This window comes from Dermacentor albipictus, unplaced genomic scaffold (genome assembly GCF_038994185.2).
Source record: "Dermacentor albipictus isolate Rhodes 1998 colony unplaced genomic scaffold, USDA_Dalb.pri_finalv2 scaffold_20, whole genome shotgun sequence".
Taxonomy (NCBI): Eukaryota; Metazoa; Arthropoda; class Arachnida; order Ixodida; family Ixodidae; genus Dermacentor; species Dermacentor albipictus.
In genome coordinates this window covers 4128503-4150473 of record NW_027225574.1, presented here as the reverse complement: position 1 = coordinate 4150473, position 21971 = coordinate 4128503, and the positions used below count along the sequence as shown (strand labels likewise).

Sequence of the window (21971 nt, the reverse complement as noted above, 5' to 3'; positions counted from 1 at the left end):
AAAAGTAGCATCTACGTGCCTCCTGTCATTCCGATGGGAATGCTCATGCTTCTGTAAAGCCACAAAAAAAAAGGAATAAGATTATTTCGTAACGTCAGCCGCGCGCAACAATTGCACATTCTTGGCACAAGGTTTTAGCTTAGTTTAGTCATTACACGCGCAGGCTACGTACGCACTGGAGCCCTAACGAGCGAGATAGCTTTGCGAGTGATGGTATTAATATAAACTTGGTGGCACGGGCTTAGCATCGCGCCAGATGTGTGGTCCCCTCCCCCCCCCCCCCCGAAACACACACAACTCCAACAGTCACTGTTCGAAATAAACTGCAATAGGAAAGTTGGGCCTTCTGCGTCTGTGTGTTGTCTGTTTGCGCAGGTGTTAAAAAATGCAGTCACTATTCGATTTAATGTAATGACATCGTGATCTTGCCCACTTAAGCACCAATTTTGCACTATATTTCTTTCTTTTTCAAAAAGGACACACCACCAACTTAAAAAAAGATGTATTTCCCAGGAAATGCAAGGCTACAGCTTAACGCTGAAATTATTCTTTACCGCATCTCTATCATACTTGAGGCCTCATATATGAGGCCTCAAGTAAGAAAGAAGCAAGAAAGCTTCAGTGGCAATAAATATATTTATTGCCACTGAAGCTGTCTTGCTAAGCGATGCACTGACTTTCCGGAAATCGTCGATTTTAGAACATCGGAACGTCAAATGCGCAACGATGTAGAGATGTGTCGACGGCAGAAACTCGTGTTGCTGGTTGCTAAACGTAATGTTCAACAACGCGCCATGCAAACCCATTATGGTTGTGTTATCCCGAGTCCTTCTTGTGTTTTCCGGTACCAGATAACCCCAATGTGCACAGACATTGGCGCTGACGTACACCAACATTTTGGGGCCGGGAACCACAGGAGGCGTTTGTTTCAATGTAGTATGATTATCTGCGGAGTACGAAATGCCAGTGAAGCGGTATTTTCATTAAAGCGGGTAGTAAGCTCAACTCGCCACTTCACACGGCATCGCCTAAGTACCACCGGGGTGTGTGCGAATATTCGAAACTATTGAATACCGAATCGAATATTATCCTATTCGATTCACTCCTCGAACCGAATAGTCACTATTCAACTGGGTCCTAGAATCGAATAATCCCTATTCGAAAATTCGAACACTTTTCGAATACTTTACGTAGTTGACTGTGCACGATCAAACGTAAAATTGAAGTCTAAATTCGATAACTTTCATCCTATCCGCAGTGGACTTAACGTACGCTGCGTCAGTCATACAGTCAATATTTTCCGTCTAAACATTATCACTCGCAATAGAATGCTCTTTACGGCATTCGGGCAGTAAATGTATTGTTTGGTACTATTTATAGGCATGCAGCACATTAGTCCTCTCATCGGATTAAATCAGAACTATTCACTGCAACATGGTTTATACAATAGTGGCATCACCTACCGCGACCATTCGAACTAGAGAAAATTGCACCCCCCCCCCCCCACCCCCACTTCTGCCGTAGTCGCAGAGGACACGCATATCTAGTATGGTCGCGATGGTATACACATAATTAACTGGCCCACAAGGTTACATTTATAAATTTCATAAGATAATGCATGACCGTTTATGCTCCGAAGAACCCCGAGTTTGCGAACAATCTGCTTAGTTGTTCCTAATGTTCCCCTTGTGCTTTCCAGCTTTCTACACGTTACATAAAAACGTAATAACCTATTTCAATTACAATCTATTTAGTTACATTACCCCTAAGGGCCCTCATGCGAGGTTATTACATAGGGGGGGGGGCACAAACATGAAATATACACAAGAAATAAAACTACATGAAATAAACATCCACACACAAGGAACATAAAATAAGTAGATTTGAACAGGGGGTATATGCACTAATTCATGAAATCACAATAACTTTTTCACACAATATGTTAATATGTACATATAACAATAAGTTACAACTAATCTGCTACCACTAATATTTTTCTTGCAACAAGGTTTGGAAAGATGGTAAGTTAACTTCAATAGCTATGCGTGATGGTAGGTTATTCCATTCTATTATTGTGTGAGGAATAAATTATTTTGCGTAGAGCGATGAGCGGCACTTTATGCGTTTTACTTTGTTAGCGTGGTCACGGCGCGGGAAGACTGCAGGGGGTGGTGAAAAGAAGTCATCGTGAAGCGTGGAATGGTGATAAAGTTTATGAAATAAGGTTAGGCGAGCAAACTTGCATCGACGTGATAGTGGTTCCAACTCGGCACGCTGTTTTTATGATGTGACGCTGGTGAAGCGTGAATAATCGGAAAAGATGCAGCGAACAGCACGGTTTTGCAGAGATTCAATGTTGTTGATTATGTATGTTTGATCGGGATCCCATATAGCAGAAGCATATTCAATTTTTGGGCGGATCAGCGTGATATAAGCAAGTTTTTTTTTTAAGTGTGAAGGTGCGTGCTTGAGGTTACACTTAAGAAGACCGAATGATTGGTTAGCTGATGCTAAGACGGTGCTAATATGGTAATGCCAAGTGAAATCAGACTGAAGATGAAGGCCAAGACACTTGTAAGTTGGCGCAAGTTGTACACGCTAACATTATTGAGAAGTAGGCGGTAGGAAGTTGAGTGGAATGGTTGGTAAATGACATTAGCTTGGTTTTAGACGTACTTAAAGACATTAGCCACGAGGAACACCAAGCGGTCACCGCATCAAGATCAGTTTGTAGGGAAAGGCGGTCAGCGTCATTAGTAATATTACGATATATAACACAATCATCTGCGAATAATCGAATTCGAGATGAGACACATTTCGGTGGATCATTAATAAAAATTAAGAAAAGTGGGGGACCAAGTACGCAGACCTGGGGCACTCCAGATTTTAAAGGAACAGAAGAAGAGTTACAGCCATTAGCACAGGTGAATTATTGTCTGTTGGAGAGGAAATCTTTAATCCATGCAAGAACGTTTATTATATTTGGGGTTTTTACGTGCCAAAACCACTTTCTGATTATGAGGCACGCCGTAGTGGAGGACTCCGGAAATTTTGACCACCTGGGGTTCTTTAACGTGCACCTAAATCTAAGCACACGGGTGTTTTCGCATTTCGCCCCCATCGAAATGCGGCCGCCGTGGCCGGGATTCGATCCCGCGACCTCGTGCTCAGCAGCCCAACACCATAGCCACTGAGCAACCACGGCGGGTCAAGAACGTTTGGGTGAATATTGAATTGTGTTAATTTTATTAGAAGCCTGTGATGAGGAACGCGATAAAAAGCTTTACAGAAGTCAAGAAACACTGCGTCAACTTGGAATTCTTCGTTAAATGCAGAAAATATATCGTTAGTAAATCCGGCGAGTTGAGTGTCGCATGAAGAACCCCTGCGAAAACCTTGCTGGTACTTGAAAATGATATCATGGTCTTCTAGGCAGTTGATGACTTGTGTATGTATGACGTGCTCGAGAAGTTTACATATGTTGCTAGTTAATGAGATAGGACGATAGTTAAGTGGACCAGAGCGATCACCCGATTTAACAATTGTATTACTTTGGTTATTCACCAGTTATAAGGAATAATGCCAGTTGATAATGATTGTGAAAACAGGGCTGCTAACACTTTAAAAATGTTTAGAGAAGCGTTTTTAAGTATCTTATTATTTAAACCACGGTGATCAGAGCTAGTAGTAATCTGAGGTTATTCAACAGGGCAAGAATACCAGAATCACTGATGACAGTTTCTGGCTTGGAAATGTTAGGCAATGACTATAATATTGGCGAGGAAGTTATATCTTCATTGGTGAACACTAATGAATATGCATCGTTGAGAAGCTGCGAACATTCAGTTTCAGTGACTGGTTGTCCGTCAGCATTATTTAGTACTATATCAGGATAGGAACTCGGATTGATGATGCGCCAGAATCTATGAGAATTATTGGTTAACATAGTAGACAGGTCGTGAGTGAAGAAATTACGACAGGTTGTTCTAAGCAGGGAATGATACTCTATCACAATTCTTGAACTTGTTCCATGATGACAGGAGACCTGTGATCATTGCTTGGCGGTACAAACATTTTTTCCTTATTATTAAGACGACGAAGACGATGTGTGAACCGAGGTAATTTTTATGATGTCGGATGGTGATGATTGGCACATACTTATCAACAGGGTGAGACAAGGTGGTTTTGAACGACAGCCATTTTAGTTCAATTGTGCATGATGAATACTGAGCCAGGAAGTTCTCAGAGAAGGTGTGTAGTTCCGAGTTAATCATCTCAAAATTAGTGCGATTGTAGCAATGAATTCGCTTAATGGTAGTTTTTCTTTTAATAAATGGATGCGTGATGCACCCGGTGATAATTTCGTGATCGGATAAACCATTTAAATACAGTATATCAGAAAGGAAGTCAGGGTTATTTGTTAGGACATGATCAAGGATATTTGCCGTGGTAGCGGAGCGACGGGTACGACTAATAATAAGTTGAGCAAGAGAAAAATCTAAGCAGGAATGAAGAAAGGGTGCGCGCTTCTTTATCACTAGAATTAACACAGAGAGTGGGCCATTCAATGTTTGGAAAATAAAAGCCGCCAAATAGGAGGAAAATAGAGTTAGAAAAACGTACCTGTAAGTCAATGAGCATTCTATGGATTTCACCAGAAAATCCATCAGACATATCGGGCGGCCGGTAGAAAGCACCAGTAATAACATCAGTAACTCCGAATTTACACCATATCCATACACATTCAAGGAAAGTAGCAACAGACAGGGGAACAGCAAGTAATTCTTTCTTTGTGGCTATAAGGATACCACCCTCATTTCTATTTTTTCTGTCACACCGAGAAAAGGAAAATTCAGATTCACTCAGAAGAATGTTATGATCCGAAATGGTATCGTCCAGCCAAGTTTCAGTCAATACTAGAACTGAAGCGCACGTAGAATCTACGAGCGAAGAGGGGCGACAGTTTGGAAAGAACCCTTCTAATGTTTGTGAACAGGAAATTGGTATTACTCTTTAAATTAGGACACACATTAGGCGAAAATGACGCAGTCTCTGAAGAAGATGACTTATCAGTCGGCACATGTCATACTGGGGTGGGATGCCGAACTGGCACAGCACGGCTACCCGCGACATCCCACACATAAGTATCATTATTGATATGCAGCTTGTCGAACGTTAGGCGCACGCGGTCACCCTGTTTTTTAATCGATTGACTACAGTGACCAATTACAGCCCCAGGAAAGTAATTGACCAATGACTAAAAAGCAATTCACTGCTTTTAGGTTACTTTCCTCCGAAGTGTTATTAACAATGCACAAATACGGGGAATAGAGCGTACCTGACCTGGATGTCTCAGTGTGTCCATTGCAGCCATTCACACGCTGTTTATCTTCACTAACAGATGCTTTTTCAAAACTTTCGTCGGTCATTTACACTCGTTTTCTTGTGAAGGCATCAGGCAGCGACACTGGAAACTGGTTCGATGTGCGCACTAGAAGGAAGGACAGTGTTGTTTCGTGCGACCACACTGCGCACAATATTGCCAGAGTCCTCTACGAACTAGACAGCTATTTATTGTTGCTGAGGCTAGGGGAAGGCGCTCCTGATAGTGCCAGTGAGAAACTGAAAGATCGTCTATATAGGCGATTCCCTGGCATCAACATTCGAAGTGGCCATCGCTATCAAGCCATAGAAGCACAGTTTCTCAATTGGTCGACCAACACCTGGTGCTCCTCCTCCCGGCGTCCTTCGCTCGTTAGCCGTTTAGACTTAAACGACCAGTTGTTACGGACACCAATCACCGTTCACGTTCCTCGAGAAGGTGGCCAAATCTGTCATGTAATTTAAAATAAAGCTGCATATTAGTCAGCCCTAAAATATACTGTTCGTGAGTTACAATCGCAAAAACATAGGTCCATATGAGTCACATTATACAGAGTGTCCCAGCTAATTTTAGCTAGAGTTAAACACATATGCGAATGCCATGTGGCTGCACAGAACCAAAGTAATGTTGTTTGCCGTGGCTTGGATATACTCAAAAAACTTTTTCCTTCCGCCTAATTGCATAATTAGTCTTAATATACTATAATCAACTTCTCAAATGGTATACTTAGGTGAAAAGTGTAAATGAGAAAGTTGTAGACCAACATGAGAAACTCCCGATAAAGCTTTCTGTTCCCGCGAATCCCGCGAACACACGCAAAATTGCCACGCGACGGCTGCTCGAGACACTTTGCGTGTATTCGCGGGCTTTTTTCACTCTCGGAAAAACACTTTTATATAGCACGTACTGAGCAACAGAAAGCTGTATCAGGAGTTCTTCATGTTCCTCTACAATTTTCTCATTGACAGTTTTCATCTAATTATAACATATGAGAAGTTGACTATTTATTAAGACTAAATATGTAATTAGGTGAAATGAAAAAAATAATTTAAGTATCTCTAAGCGACGGCAAACAACATTACCTTGGTTCTGTCAAGCAGCGTGGCATTCGCAAGTTTTTAAACTCCGGCTGAAGTTAGCTGGGACACCCTTTACATCAGACAGATCAAAACATACACGTTTAACGTCCGAAAACGCCTGTCTATATTTGAGAGTCCTAAGCTGCACTAAGCGAAGAATAATTGAGCAGCCGCTCATACCACCATTGTGGTATGTGTAGGAACAGAAACTTTCCATTCTTGTGAATACCAGGGTGTGAAAATAGTTTGATACTTATGCTGACAAGGCAGTACATCATTCACAAACAATTTGAAAAAAAAATTCAATGTTTTAGTCGTTTCGCTTCTGACACTGTTCGATCCGTATTCCATTCGGTCTCAGACAAGAGCTCTTAGCACACCTCTACGGTCCCAACCTACACAGCACTGCCATAATAAGAATAGCGACAGTATGGAAAGCTGCCTCGAAAAACGAATCATCCTTCGTTCAGACCCGATTGTTCTCCTCAGCATTTAGGAGTGGGCGTTTCAAGTTCGGCTGACTATTCGCATGACCATGCAGAATGAAGTCGATCGGGCGTCACTGTACTTCAGCCGTAAAGGAGTCGTCTCCGCACACATTACTCTCAATAAACGAGCATCACAGCACGGTGCGGAAACCGGGGGCGGTCGCGCATTGTTCTTTAGCGCCCCCTTGCGCTCGCAATAAACCGCACAAACTGCGTGCGTACCTTAAACGAGGCAATGGAAACAAACGGTTGTCTTAACGATAACATAGTGCGACGAACTGACAATGCGACCAGGCCGAGCGATACGAGTCCCACACGTCACACGTAAGCAAGGCGAACGAAGCAGCAGAAAGCAGGCAGACACCTAAATGCAGTTTCAGCTGCCGTCGCGCGGGGGATTCATGTAACGAATGGTCAGACGACTGTCAAGGAAGCTTGACAGCAGGTTTTGTTTCGCGTACTTCTTTTTGCCTTCCGCACGGTGCCGCTATTTAGGGCCAAGTCAGTTTATATATTTCATTTGAAGCCATTGTCCAATAAGAAAGAGAAAAACTGTTGCACCTATAGAGCTAGGCCGGTAGCTCTTCACTCATCTATACTTCGTGCCTCAGTTTCTGCTCAACATCAGAGATAGGATAATGGAAAATTTAATGACTCGAGAGTCAGATTAACGGCGCATATCTCAGGATAAGTTCAAGCGCAGACACATTGGGCATGTATTGTAAGAGCTTATGTGATACGTATCGCAACATGCGATTTGCGCGAACACAGCGCTTTGCAAGTCGCATGCGACGGTTTCGGTTCCAGGTATTATAAACCTTGAGAGTGTACAGTACGCATCACTGCCTGCAATAGGTTATTTATTTATTAAGGCGTGCATAGCCATACAGGGATTATTGCAGGAGGGGAGTATCAGCAAGATATACAAAGAATCAGCGGACCGTGAGTTTCGCCTCAAAAGATTGTTATGGAATGCTATATGAGGCGAAATTCACCCGAACACACAAACACGGTAACTAACAAATTCATATACAAAGCACGAAAGCAAAGTGTACATACAGTAACTACGCATCTACTAAATACGCCTGCGTATGTCTTAGCGAAGCTACGAATCACACCGAATAAAGAACGAATCGAGCATAAGCACACGTGGAATACCATTACACAAGTCAGCCAAATAACTGCACCGAACTGGTTGCTTTAGCGAGTCAGAGACGCGCGGGGATACAAAGCAACTCTCACACAATGCATTTAACACATTGAACCAAAAAATTCAATGATAAGCAGCACAAGGAAACAAGTTCGATTCTAAACCGTATCGACCATATTCGGAGAGCCCGGAGTTCAAAAATACCCATCTGATATTTCCGGTCGCTAAAGAAGCACGGGTTGTCAAAATATATGGAGCCCACAATTACAGTGTTCCTCGCAGACCAGCTGCTGCTATGGAACACAAAAGAGATGTTCGGCACGTCAACGGTAACGTGTGGGAAAAGGTTTAGAAGTACACGGGGTAATCAGGAGAGCTGTGGAATTTTAGCGGAGCTGTATGGTGATTCAAACTGAATTGGTAACTACTATAGTTTTTATCGAGAAGAAATTTGGTGTGGAATGTAGCTTGCGCTATAGAAGGAGGGTGAATCTTAAGGGCATGACAATGCAGGCAAGAAATTATCAGTGTCGCTGGAGCCTTTAAAACGCCCCTTTGCGCATTCAAGTAAAATTTAGAGTTGTCGCTGAAAACAAGCGGGTAAACATTTCTATTTGAAGCATTGAACCGCACGCAGGATACCCTCTAGGTATGGAAGCAATTGTTGAAAGTATCTTTATAACATCAGAAGTTATCATGTGAGGGCGCTGATTGTAGCGGTCCCGCGTTCGAGGCCGGCGGCGCAACATCTATAGCTCGGCGCGGCGAGCGGTAGCAATGAGTAGTATGCAGAACGGCAAGAAAACAGGACCCTGAAACGGCGTCTTTAGCGGGAAAGCATTCCGAGGCTGGCATTTCAGTGCGACGCATCCTTTGAGGACTTCAGGCGCTTTCAATCAATCAATCAATCAATCAATCAATCAATCAATCAATCAATCAATCAATCAATCAATCAATCCCATCCATCCTCCTACGTCCCGATGCCGTCATGGTCATTTTTTTACCTGGATACATATTAGAATGAGCGTGGAACGGCATGGTGATGCATGCACATATGAACGACATGCCATGACATCAAAGAGATTACATATTTTTCGTGGCATGTATGTCACAAAAAAATAATATGAATGACATGATTCTGTCGTGGTCATTTCGACTTAATAAGTATCGGAACATGCAAAGGACGGCATCACATGCATACATAACACGTATGACGTGTCATGACATCCTTGACATGACAGATTTGTCATAGCATGTATGTCATGGCACAAATGGTATGAATTACATGATGCCGTTGTGGTCGTTTCAACTGAATATATATATGAGAATATGCATGGGCGGCATGACATGCATACATAACACAAATTACATGCCATGACATCTATGACATGACATTTGTCACGGCAAGTAAGTCATGGCGCAAAAGGTTTGAATGACATGATGCTGCTATGGCCGTTTCTTTAACTCAATATAAATGAAACTCATGCATAACCTGACATGGATGACGTGACATGGCATAAATGTAGTGACATGAATGAGGTGTGTGTCATGACATGACATGTTCGTCATGGCATAAAGGACAAGAAATACAAGCGAATGTAATGACATAAATGGTATGAATGACATGATGCTGTCGTGGTCGTTTCCTCAACTCGATATACCGTATATCTGGGTATGAATGGCATGAAATGCGCGCATAATCTGACATGACATAAATGTCATCACATATGTAATACATGCGTATCATGACATGAATTCTATGAATTACACGACATGATAATAATGACAAGACACGGGTGAGCGTGTTATTTCATGTCATTCTTGTCATGTCATGCACGCATGTTCCGCCACATATATGCTAATACATATACAGTTAAAGAGCATCCCTGGACGCCATCGCCTCATGCCATTTATTTCATTCGTGACAATCACGTCATGGCATGCATGCCATGTCATTTCATTCAGGTCATGCATATCCTGATAAATAATATGTTAGAAAATAGAACATGAATGACATGGCATGTGTGTCATGACATCATTATCATAAATAAGAGCAATATAATGAAATAAATGACATGTATTTCTTTAACTCGATCTACTCTCGATACGCGTGTCATGACATGCATGGTCTGTATGTCATGCATGACCCGAATGAGATAAATTCATGACATACATGCATGCATGTGCGGCATTACATCAGCTTGACAAGAACTTAAGCCGACACAGTGGACCAAGTTGTCTACTAGCTAGGGCTGATGACTATATATGCTCGTGTTCATGATGCCAGGATGGACGTTGCATTGTCATTCCAGCTTCGTAATCCGATCTTGCCTCTGATTCTCGCATACTATTTTGCACTCCATTCTCGCATACTATCTGCACTAAGATGCCGGCATCGCGCAGCAGAACACAGGTTGGTGGTTGCAGCCATTCGAACAGTGATTGAAAGGCGAGTTTCCAAGATCGCCGATTTTTGAGCGCCGAACACCGAGGTGTGCTCTTTCCTGTGCGCATAGCGTCCGAGTACGACAACGCTGCATCGAATTCCACTATGGCAGCGTCATCAGGGCTCGGCCAAGACAAGCAGCTACACCACGTAATTCGTCCGAATGGCCATAAAAGGACATGGGCTTAAGGTTGTGTTACAGTATCACCGTCAAGTCACCCGTTTGTGTCCGCCAAGTGGTACCACGTGCTGCCGTGAGTGAGCATTTTTCTGCGCCGTTTATACATCTAGCATCTCTATGACGTTCGTTCACATCAGTTAGAATGTTCGTAGAAATCATGCAATCCTTGTTACCGTCGTCGTCGTCTTGCTGCTGTCGTCACACACACACACGCGCGCGCACACACACACACACATACACTCACTTGCGTTCATTCTAGTTCACTGTACTCGAGTCACACACACAAATACTGGAGTTACACAAACACATTGTTCAACCTGCTAACGCTTTGCGGAGCCCTAAACCATGCTGGATAACCAGGTGCCTGCAAAACGTTTCGCATAATATCGATTCCCTCAGTGTGTGGTATCTACGCAATTTGTTTTTTCAACGACTTCAAGCAAACGGAGATTGTGGTCCATGGTCGGCGATTTGGTAGACACCAGGCAGTAAAAAGTGTCCCAACAACTAAATCCCAGAAAATCAATAACAATTGAAGGAACTTCCCAACCACAAAACTCAGCCTAACCTGACCTAAATATCATCACAACTTTAAGTCGAGACGTCGATGCCCCTGCGTAAAGCAGTTTAAGTGACCTAGACATCTGCCCGTGCAAATAAGGAAAAAAAAGTTCAAGAACCGATGAGCTTGTGTGTAAATAAGTCAAAGAGCGTGCCGCCGTGTGTGCTTTAGAAGTCAGCGCTCGCTATAATGGTAGCTTAACTTGTGCTGACGGGTGGCTTGCGGGCGGGCAGCAATGCGCGGTGATGGCGTCTACGGCGTGACCCTTCTGTGTTTATAAGCACTGACCGCAAGGAGGAAACAGCGCCCGACGCACACACCATATAAGAAGCAAGATACATCAGCCAAGGCCTTCAGGAACGCGGCGATAATGAGTCCGGCTGACACCATGCAGTCGGGCAGAGCTGAGCTTCGAGCGCGTTGCCAGCAGCAATCACTGGCCGTAGTTCTGGTCTTGCTGCCGCTGCCATGGAACTGTCGCTGTGAAAAACCTTGGGCACGACGTAAACGACGACAGCTTGTCTGATCCCTTATTTATATCCCTTTTATTTTCTTCCTTTCTTTCTTTTTTTGCAAGCGACAGCTTCCCTTATAGTGAAAGACTACTGTTTGAAGAAAACAGCGTTCGTAGCAAAGAAAGTCAGGTTATCAAAAAAAAATAATAATAATTAAAGGCACTTGAGCCGAGATAGAACATCGGGCCTTCCAATCACAAGACCATATATACACTGTACATATCAACATCCTGCGCCATCAAGACGCCGGGCATAGGCACATGCATTGAGAGAAAATCTAAATGTTTGCGATGATGATTAATAATAATAATAATAATAATAATAATAATAATAATAATAATAATAATAATAATAATAATAATAATAATAATAATAATAATGATGATGATGATGATGATGATGATGATGATGATGATGATGATGAAAAACGTTTATTTCCTATATTTTGCAGTGATTATTGCGGCTTCAGATGGAGTCTTCCATCTTCTCTCCAGGGTCGGTTCCCCTAGTCCAGGGCTCCGCTGAGGGTAGCTGCCCTGCGTGCACGCCTTACTAGTCCTTGTTGGACTTTCAGGATGTCGCTGGATAGCATCCTCTCCCACTGTTCCGCACTCGGGTTATTTATTATGGCTAGTCCTTCTGTTTTCTGGCAAGCCCATGTGGTATGGTATAGGGTTGGTTTGTCTCCACACCATGGGCACTTGCGTGCACGTACTGCGTGGGGTAGATCTTGCTTAGCATGTTTAGGCACGGGAATGTTCCCGTTTGTAGCTGTCGCCATGCTACTGCGTCTTCTCTATTTAGTTGTTTGTGAGGGGGCGGGTATTTTCGTCTGATACCTCTGTAGTAGTTTAGTATCTCTGAATAGCTTTGGGCTACCGGCTCGGTTTCCTCAGCGGGGTCGGGATTGTTGGATGCTCGGTTTGTTGCGTGCCCTCGAGCTATCCTATCGGCCTCCTGATTTCCCGTAATGTCGGTATGTCCCGGCACCCAAACCATTTGCGAGCATGCACCGTATCCGAAACGCTTTGCGTACATTCTTTACAAAGGCGTGAAACCGACAACGGGACACACACAAGCGCCTGCGTACTCAAGCGCTGGTGCATCGCGTTCTCTGTGTGTTGTCCGCTTCGCGTCGTTGAAAAGAATGCACGGAAAATCGCACCAACTTGACCAGCAACGAGCCTTTTTTGTTAATGATAAACGTTGTTGACGAACTCAGCGTTTATAGTAGTAGCGAGGTGTGAGAAACGCGGCGTGGCTAGAGTGGCATGCAGCAAGTGCTGCTTTCACCTGTAACACTTCAGCCACAGGTTATGGCACGAGCTACTGTTTTCTCTTGGCGACCAACTTAATCCGATATACGAGAGAGAGACAGTTTGTAAACGTACAATTGGCCTCAAAAGCTTGCGAACCATGGGACCTGAGAAAACGTTGAATTCCCGAGTAGTTTGTGACCGTATAGACAATAAAGCCGTACAATACTACGTTGTTCGTATACCGCGTGTGCCAGCCATCGTTAGCCAAGCTGTTCAACAACAACAAAAAAAACTAAATAAAAGACAAGATACAAGATACAATTATAAAACCCATTTTGTTTGGTTTTCAGAAGTGTGAACACCAAACGCCGTAGGTATTAAAACTGTACAGTGCCGTCCACTGCTGTGTAGAGCGCGCGAACAGCCAGCTTTGCTCTGCGAAACGACACCTGGCGACGGTTGCTGGGTGCGAAATAGCGTTCCCAGGAGCGTGCGCGGCCTAATAAACAGGCAAACTTGTGCGTGTTGCATTTAACCAGAGCAGATGCTCGTAAGCGCCTTTGTTATCTCGAACAGTCCGCGAGCGCGCTTCATTTGTTACGACAGGACCGACGCGAGTCATCAGCCCAATATGCTTCATTCTATGACATTTGCCGTGCCGCAAGCGCCCTCAGACCAAGTGCAGATTAGGGTAAACAAAGGCGCTTTTCAACGTCGGCACTCGTCAATAGCACTTCTGCATGTCTGTTAGGCCGCGCATGCTTCTGGGCACACTATCTCGGACCCAGCAACTGCGACCAGGTGTCGCCCTGCAGAGCAAAGCTGGCGACTCGCACAGCAGTGGATGGCAATGTACCTTGCACCGTGTTTCTTAAATTTTTATTTTTTTTCGTTGAAGAGCTTGGCTAACGTTAGCTGAAACACCCTATATACACAAACTGGAAATCTGAATAGCAGACCGCGTGCCAAGGCTGCGTAAATGAATTCCGCGACCTCAGCCTATGTCCCATCGAATTCACCATCGTGACACGGTAGGAATTGAATAATATCATATACAAAAAATATTTTTCCAGTCTTTTCTTCTGCGAAAATCTCAAACCACACCTCTACTGCGTTTTGCCTTCATTCCCGTATACCTGCTATCAATGTTTCTGAAACAAACCGGACACAAACGTCCGGGTAATTCGCCTGCCTTTCTTGATGCTCTTTTCTATCTTCTCAGAACTTCACTTGCCTGCATTCAGAGCGCCCTTAACCGCTCTGCGTTTTTTTTTTCGATAATCCTTCTATGTTGTTTTTCGCCTCTGCAGCTGACAAACCGACGCGATGTAATATCACATCGATCGATCCCCGCAGCAGGCGCCTACCGATACGCTTTGCGAAAGGACAGATTGGTGGATCTATTTGGTTGGCCATTGTATTTGTTCCTTTTAGTGCTTTCGGAGGCAGCTGCGCACGCACGGTGTGCGCCTTTGAAGACGCATCACAAATTTTCTATCTCGATCAAAATGTTGTTCAGGGCCAGCTGTTTCATTGCTCTCTAATGAATATTCATACGGCGTCCAGAGGCGCGTTGACAGGGGGGTTCGAGGCACAAAATAAAACCCACGTACGGGCACAAACTTCCAACGAGTCAACTTGTTCTCGATGCGTAACAGGACAGGAATATTTACTCGCATGTAGCTATATACGGCAATAATGTTGACAGATATTACTGCAGGATTTTGCCTGGCTAACGGAATTTTGTGCTTTGAACACCTCACCCTCGACTTTGTCTACGCTGCGCTTGATTTTCGAGTTTGTTTCCTAAGGCCCGGCAGAGTATTTACAATTCATAGTAGGTACAGTGGGGCATGGAACTTGCGGAGACGCCGGTCGTTTGCGTGAATGCGCGAGTAACAGCGGGTGTGAGAGAGGAAACGTGGGGACGTTTGCTCCTTAAGTATACGACTCTGTCTAGGCACTATATATACGGAGGAGTTTCTTGGCGCGTGTTGCATGTGTTTGTCCCTAGGCGTACCGACAGTAGTCGCGGGGCGCGGGAGTGCTGAACGTAGCGTCGCAAGATGGCGGCTGGACGTAATTATATTTAATCAATCGTGTTTTTACTAATTATAACAGTGTGTCATTATTTCGGATTATTGGCGGCGCCAACAGGACACCAAAGCGGCAACGGGGACACCAAAGCTAGATCCTGGACTGGTCCGTGGGTTGGGGCTCGCCGAGTCCTGCGCGTGCCAGCGGTGTATAAGGTCGGCTGTCCGCTATCGCGTTCCAGGGGTGCTCGCATAAAAAATTGGCTGGCCGCTATCGCGGACAGCCGATCTTATATACACCCCTGGCGCGCGCAGGCCTCCGCGGCCCCACCCACGGGACGCCCTGTTTCCAGCTTTGATACCCCGCTACCCCTTGGGTGCCCTGAAGATCCTGCGCCGCCTGCTTTGTTATAACCTCAGGTGCTCTCCTGAGGCCTCCGTTTGCCGGTTACATGTGCCCTCCTGGAGCAGTGCTTGTAAAAAATCCAATCTATCGTCGCGACGAAAAAAGCGGCCCGCGACAACCCCAGTCAGAACCTTTCTCCTTCAGACACAGCGATCACCAAACGGGGCGTCCATGCCCACTGCCTCACCGCGCGGGCAACCAGCCGCGGAGCGTGAACAAACTCGACCGCACTCCGCATTAACGACATGTCTAGGGGACAAGCGCATACAACACGTGCTAAAAAACCTCCGTAGTGCCTAGGCAGAGTCACATATTCAAGGAGCAAAGGCCCCCAGTTTTTCTCTCTCGCACCAGCTCTTACTCGCGCCAGCGCAGAAACGTCGAGCGCCGCGAGAAACCTACTACCTACTACCTACGTCGAGCCCCGCTGTACCTACTAGGAATTGTAAAAATTCGGCCCGGCCGCATTTTTTTTTTCCTGGGGGAGCGATAGGGGCCGTATTATAGGCCAGGCCTGCTCTCCTGGACTTTTCAGGAGCATTTTTGATTGGTCCCGTTTGAGTGAAATAAACGCACAGCACCTTAGCAACCACGGTTGAACGCGAATGCTTTATGTCACGCCGTGAGGATTGGCTTTGCGTCTCGTCCACGTTAGGTTAGGTTAGCTTAAGTTTAGGTTAGCTTAGGTTACGTTAGGCTAGCATAAAATGCGTTAGGGTGCCGTGGCGTATCCTCGCAGCGGTTACGCCGCGCGGATTATTGGCTTTGCGTCTAGGCCACGTTATGTTGCGTTAAGTTGGGTTAACGTTACCTTAGGTTGGGTTACGTTAATGTTACGTTACGCTAAATTAGCGTAAAGGCCGTTAGGGTGGCGCGGCGTATTCTCACAACGCTTACGTCGCGAGCATTATTGTCTTTCTATCTCGGCCTCATTAGGTTAGGTTAACGTTAGGTGAGGTTACCGTTAGGTTAGCGTAAGACGCATTAGGGGGCGCGGCGTATTCTCGTCGCCGGCACCTTTTCAGCCACTTGCGTTCCACCGCGGTTGCTAAGGCGCTGCCTTCTAGATTTTCAATATATGCGGACCGGCCTCTTCCGCGGTCCCTACTGCTCCCACGGAAATAGCTGCGATGTTATCACCTATTTCATCGCGCTGGAAACTCGAGCCCACTCCGCAAAGCAAGCACGCCTAGGGACAAACGCCTACAACACGCGCTAACTTCTCCTCCGTAGTGCCTAGGCAGAGTCATATATTCAAGGAGCAAAAGCCCCCACATTTTCTCTCTCACGCCCGCTCTTATTCGCGCCTGCGCACAAGCGTCCGGCGCCTCCGCAAGTACTACGGACCGCTGTACTTACTAGCAGTTGTAAAGTCGCGGCCCGGCAACAGAAAATCCGTATACAATGCATTCGACAAGAAAATCTTCGGTGCATCTATAAAAACAATGTCCTCATAGAAACCCGCTTATCTGCTTGTAACAGCATCTGTGCTGCTAGCTATAGAGAGTAAGCAGATACGGCCGAAGTCACGCTTATTTTCGCCTCACTAGAACCTTTCATAATGCCGAGACCCAGCACAAGTGGATGTTATGGTAACCTCGAAAAAAGTAAGTCTGTTTACAAGTATTTTGCATGTGCTAAAGTTTCTTTTATTTATTTGATAACACTCATTGCAATATAAATAACAGGTAAAAACAGGCAGCTACGTCTCAAGCACTAGTGCTTGGCCAAGAACAAAAATAAATAAATAAATAAATAAAAGCGCTTAGCGGTACAGCGTTCAATATATTAGACATTGCCCTGGACACAGGCGAAAGTTCGAAAAGTTAGAGTAAGAAGAACGCTATAACAATATTTTGGTACTCAAAATAGCATTAGACGCTTAGGCAAAAATTGGTAGTGATAATACTACCCCGGTCTGAGGATGGTCAAAACGAAACTATGCACTCGGAGGCGTATATTTGGGTTAAATAGAAGGTGTGTGTGTGGGGGGGGGGAGGTATTTACGACCCTACGCACAGTTGCCTTAGGTGTTTTACTTCCGGATCGTTAAACGTCATTCTATTCGTGAGACTATTATTATTGTGAACGTGCGACACGATGCAGTGGTGAGAGTGGATGCTAGGGAATGCGAGCTGAAAAGAGTGCCTCAGCCGTACTACCTGGAATCGCCACTGTGCGTCACTCGTGCTGCTAATGTTTTCCCCCCGTTATCTAACTCTGTTGGAACAGTTGTTCGCAGTTTACAGTGGACTAAAAATCTACCAACCGCAGGCAAGAGCTGTACCGCAATCTCTTTGCCAGAGCCTGCCTTGGAGAAGCATTCGAGAATACTTTTACCACCACCATATGAAGATCTTTTCCATAAACCGATTTCAGCGACTGTGACAAAGTAGAAGACAAAAAAAGAAAAAAAAAGAGAGCACGCTCGAGAAGTAGATCGTCCCAACTGATAAACGATGAATCCTAGGTAGTAAGAGATAAAATCTGCGCACGTGACCAAACATAAGAAAGAAAGAAAGAAAGGAAGAAAGAAAGAAAGAAAGAAAGAAAGAAAGAAAGAAAGAAAGAAAGAAAGAAAGAAAGAAAGAAAGAAAGAAAGAAAGAAAAAGCAAAGTCAGATAAACTGCGTATTTCAACGCCTCGCAAATTTGCCAGTGTATTAAAGTTCACATCTAATTTACCCGCCGCGGTTACTCAGTGGCTATGGTGTTGGGCTGCAGAGCACGAGGTCGCGGGATCGAATACCGGCCACGGCGGCAGAATTTCGATTGGGGGCGAAATGCGAAAACACCTGTGTACTTAGATTTAGGTGCACGTTAAAGAACCGCAGGTGGTTGAAATTTCCGGAGTTCTCCACCACGGCGTGCCTCGTAATGAGAAATAGTTTTGTCACGTAAACCCCCTTAATTTAACTTTTTTTCACTACTAATTTTAGCATCTCTTGTACCCATGGCGATTAGCATGGCTTAATTGGGTAACAAGATGACAAGAAAGTAGCTTCGCGAATACGTGCCCTGATGCGCGCCCAGAGTGACTCGTAGGGGCCACGCTTGCGTCTGAAGGGGCGTACCGATGGTCGCACTGATATTTCTCGCGCTTGATACGCTATTTTTAAGCATTCTACGCCGCTAAGTCCTTCAGTATAATAATTTTGGCCACGTATGTCGCTTTCTTAAGAAGGCGTCGAGGAACTCGGAACCGTTCTCGCATGTGCCTGTGCTCCGACAGACGCGCTCTACTTGCCTAAGACATGCTAGCTTGCCAGGTTCGGAGAAATTTCTTAGCTCCTGCACGGCCACTTGAACAAGTCGTTAAGTTTTTGTGGGACAGAGGGAAGGAAAAAAAGAAAGGAAAATGAGGCATGACCACTTACAACTCGCTCAGTTCGTAATTTCCGCGGCAAAAAGAGTGGGGGCACTCAGAGCAAAACTCCAGGCGAATAAACGTTTAGGAATAAAAAATGGGGGGAGGGGGGGGGGCAGCCAGGCAGTACAATATATTTAAACTAAAACTCAGCATGTCGGCCGCAGGCAAAAGATTGGCGCATTAATATGAGTACGTTCGGGTACTAGGTACGTGACAAACCCAATATATATATATATATATATATATATATATATATATATATATATATATATATATATATATATATATATATATATATATGAGCTTCCACTGTCGATAGCTCTTTGACAAGCGCAGTTTCACGGCGGCTGCGGGAGAGTGCTGCAGACAATAAGCGCACGAGGCACGATGTTTCTCCTCGCGCCCAAAAACTAGAACGGGCGAGAACTTCGGACTCCGTTGCACAACTTTGGAGCGGGGCGCGTCTGAGTAATTTAGGACGCCGAATTACGGGGAGTTACACGCAGACGGTATGCGCAGGTGCTCGTCGGCGTATGTTGCACCAATTGGGAAGAAAGCTCGGGGCGGACGAGTGAATATGGTCCCAGCTCGGTGCGCGTTTCTGTAGCGCAACAGCAGCGCAGCGGAAAGAGTTATTACACGTCCGCCACCAGGTAACGAGAACAAAATTCTCACCAAAACCCTTGCGAAACGGCGCGGACAAAAATGGGGACGACGTAAAGGCAGAAAGCAATCAACAGATCTCGTACGGCTTTACATCCTCCTCGTCCTTTTTTCCCCGTTAGACGATTTTATAATAGCTATGAAACAACTATAGCCCACACAAGGACTCGCAGTGAACTCCATAGAAGCTCCTCTGACATAGCATGCAGAGAATAGAACACGCAGTCACCCCACAAGCAAGTGGCGTATTTGGCTGGCAGCATGCTCTTATACGAACAGTTCCACCGCAAGAGTGTTTATGTGAATATGGGCACAGATGTATGGTATAGGATACCTGCCACGGTAGCTCAGGGGGTAGGGCGTTCTCCTTTATCGCGAACGAGGTCACTGGTTCGACTTCTTGTCGAGGCGGCCGCGAAAAAAAAACGCTTGTGTGTCGTGCTTTGGGCATGCATGTTAAAGAGAAGCCCACGTGGTTGAAGCGATTTCGGAGCCCTCCACTGCAGTACTAATAGCCCGTGCGTTCCTTTGGGGTGTTCACCAACATCATTATTTTGTTATGTGCACAGACTATAAGTATAGCTCATGTTCCGCGCATAGTACATGCAGCTATTGTACGCAGTTAGACGGTGTTAATATGTTCTGAATCGTTTAGATTCCTTTTTTTTTTCCTTGCACAGTGGCGGCCGGTGTGCTCTTCCCGTATACAAGACGGTGTTTCTTAGTTTGCGCAACTTTCTTCGCTGTCTGCCAAAGCATACAGTCGGCGACAAACGTTTACGGGACACGTTATTTACGAAAAATCGGAATTCCCCCAAAGCCCAGCTGGGCCCATAACCTCGAATTCAGGGTTCTAATCTGTAGCGGTGTTTTTGAACTACACAGCGATTTATAAAGTTGGAAGCGTGATGAATTAGCAAAACCTAAATTCGCACTTGTCGTGAAACCAGCATTCCCTAAAGTTCTGTGGCCGACTGTACGCGAACGTCTTGAGGAGAGGAACATACATGGGCGCGGAAAATTTTTGCATTGTTGCGGAAGTGTGTGATTTCGCACACGAATAATGACTCTCGTTCTCCACATCACATGCCCTACATACGAACAAGCTGCCATGCGGTGCCAGAAAAAAAAAAGAAGTAAAGAAAATACAAACGTCACAGCTTTAGCTGTGGACACAAGCTATGAATGTACGTAGTAAAAACCGCAGCTAGGAAGAAAAATAAGAAAGGAGAACTTGACATACATAGCTCGGCCGGCATCGAGACCGCAAGTTTCCGGACGAGGACGTTGCCCCGACTCAACGGCAGTGCACGAAAGGAAACTTGATAGCGTGCGGGTCAAACAGCGACCGGCGATAAACCCGAAGGACTGGCGTATGGGGGACGACTGATTCGAACCCATTGACTGCCTGCAGCATGCGCAAAACACGGGCATTGAGGAGGCAGGAAAAAAAGAAATATATATATATATATATATATATATATATATATATATATATATATATATATATATATATATATACATATATCTGACCGCGGAAAGCAAAAAAAGGAATGAACGAAGACAAAACAAAGCGCAAAGAAAAGAGTACGGAGATAGAATACAGGCACGGGCGTGTAACAAACCACACGCCAGTATCGCCAATAGAAAGAGAAGAAATCTTACTGACAGGGCTATCAACCGCGAACCACAGGTCTTGATTCGAGCCGCGCGTAAAAAAAAAAATAAAGATAGCGAAACCTGTTTCACCCCGTACTCCAACGCCGAAACGGACGCGTGAAAAAACAGAAAGGGGCAAAGAAACAGAGAGAGAGGTAGTTTAATGAATGGAAAATGTAGAGAGGTCGGCCGGATAATGGAGCATCTGGCCTGCTACTCTACGTAAGGGAAGGGGAAGAGGGGAAGAAAAAGGGTCACAATGGGGGATGATAATGGGAGGAACGAGGTGATTGACACATTAAACAACTAATATCACAGGCGTGAGTCCAGGCCCGTGTCACATAGGAAACGTGACAGTGCACGCATTGTCTCTGTCGTCTGCCAACTCTGTGGCCACGCGCCTAGTAAGAGGTCCTCTGACAGTGGTCCATTGTGTAATTGTCTCAATGTACCTGCCAATGTCAGTCTTTCTCGCGCATACTCAGGGCACACCACGAGCACATGTTCTATAGACTCTACCACGCCACACACTGAACAGTCCGGGGAGTCTGTCCGTCCAATAATGTGCAAATATTTGCGCGTGAAGGCGACGCCTAATCGCAGTCGGTGTATCAGGCATGTATGAGGGCGTGGAATTCCACGCAGAATTGGAAATTTCATATCGGGATCCAGGCTTTTAAGGCGGACGTGACGAGCGTCTGGCTGGGCCCAGTATCTCCTCGTCGCACTCCTCATTAATTCCGACAGGAGGCATGTGATGTCCGGTCTGGAGAAT

General features: G+C 45.2%; 1 protein-coding gene and 1 long non-coding RNA gene across 3 annotated transcripts in view; both read right to left on the bottom strand.

Annotated features, from left to right (window-relative positions):
* Positions 1–21971, bottom strand: part of LOC139052213 (rap guanine nucleotide exchange factor 2-like) — a 784545-nt gene that overhangs the window by 603480 nt on the left and 159094 nt on the right. The gene's annotated exons all lie outside the window — the stretch shown is intronic.
* LOC139052225 (uncharacterized) overlaps positions 5585–21971 on the bottom strand; it is a 47916-nt gene continuing 31529 nt past the window's right edge. Inside the window, exon 4 of the long non-coding RNA XR_011509794.1 lies at positions 5585–5831. This is a non-coding gene — a long non-coding RNA (uncharacterized lncRNA). The remainder of the gene's footprint in view (positions 5832–21971) is intronic.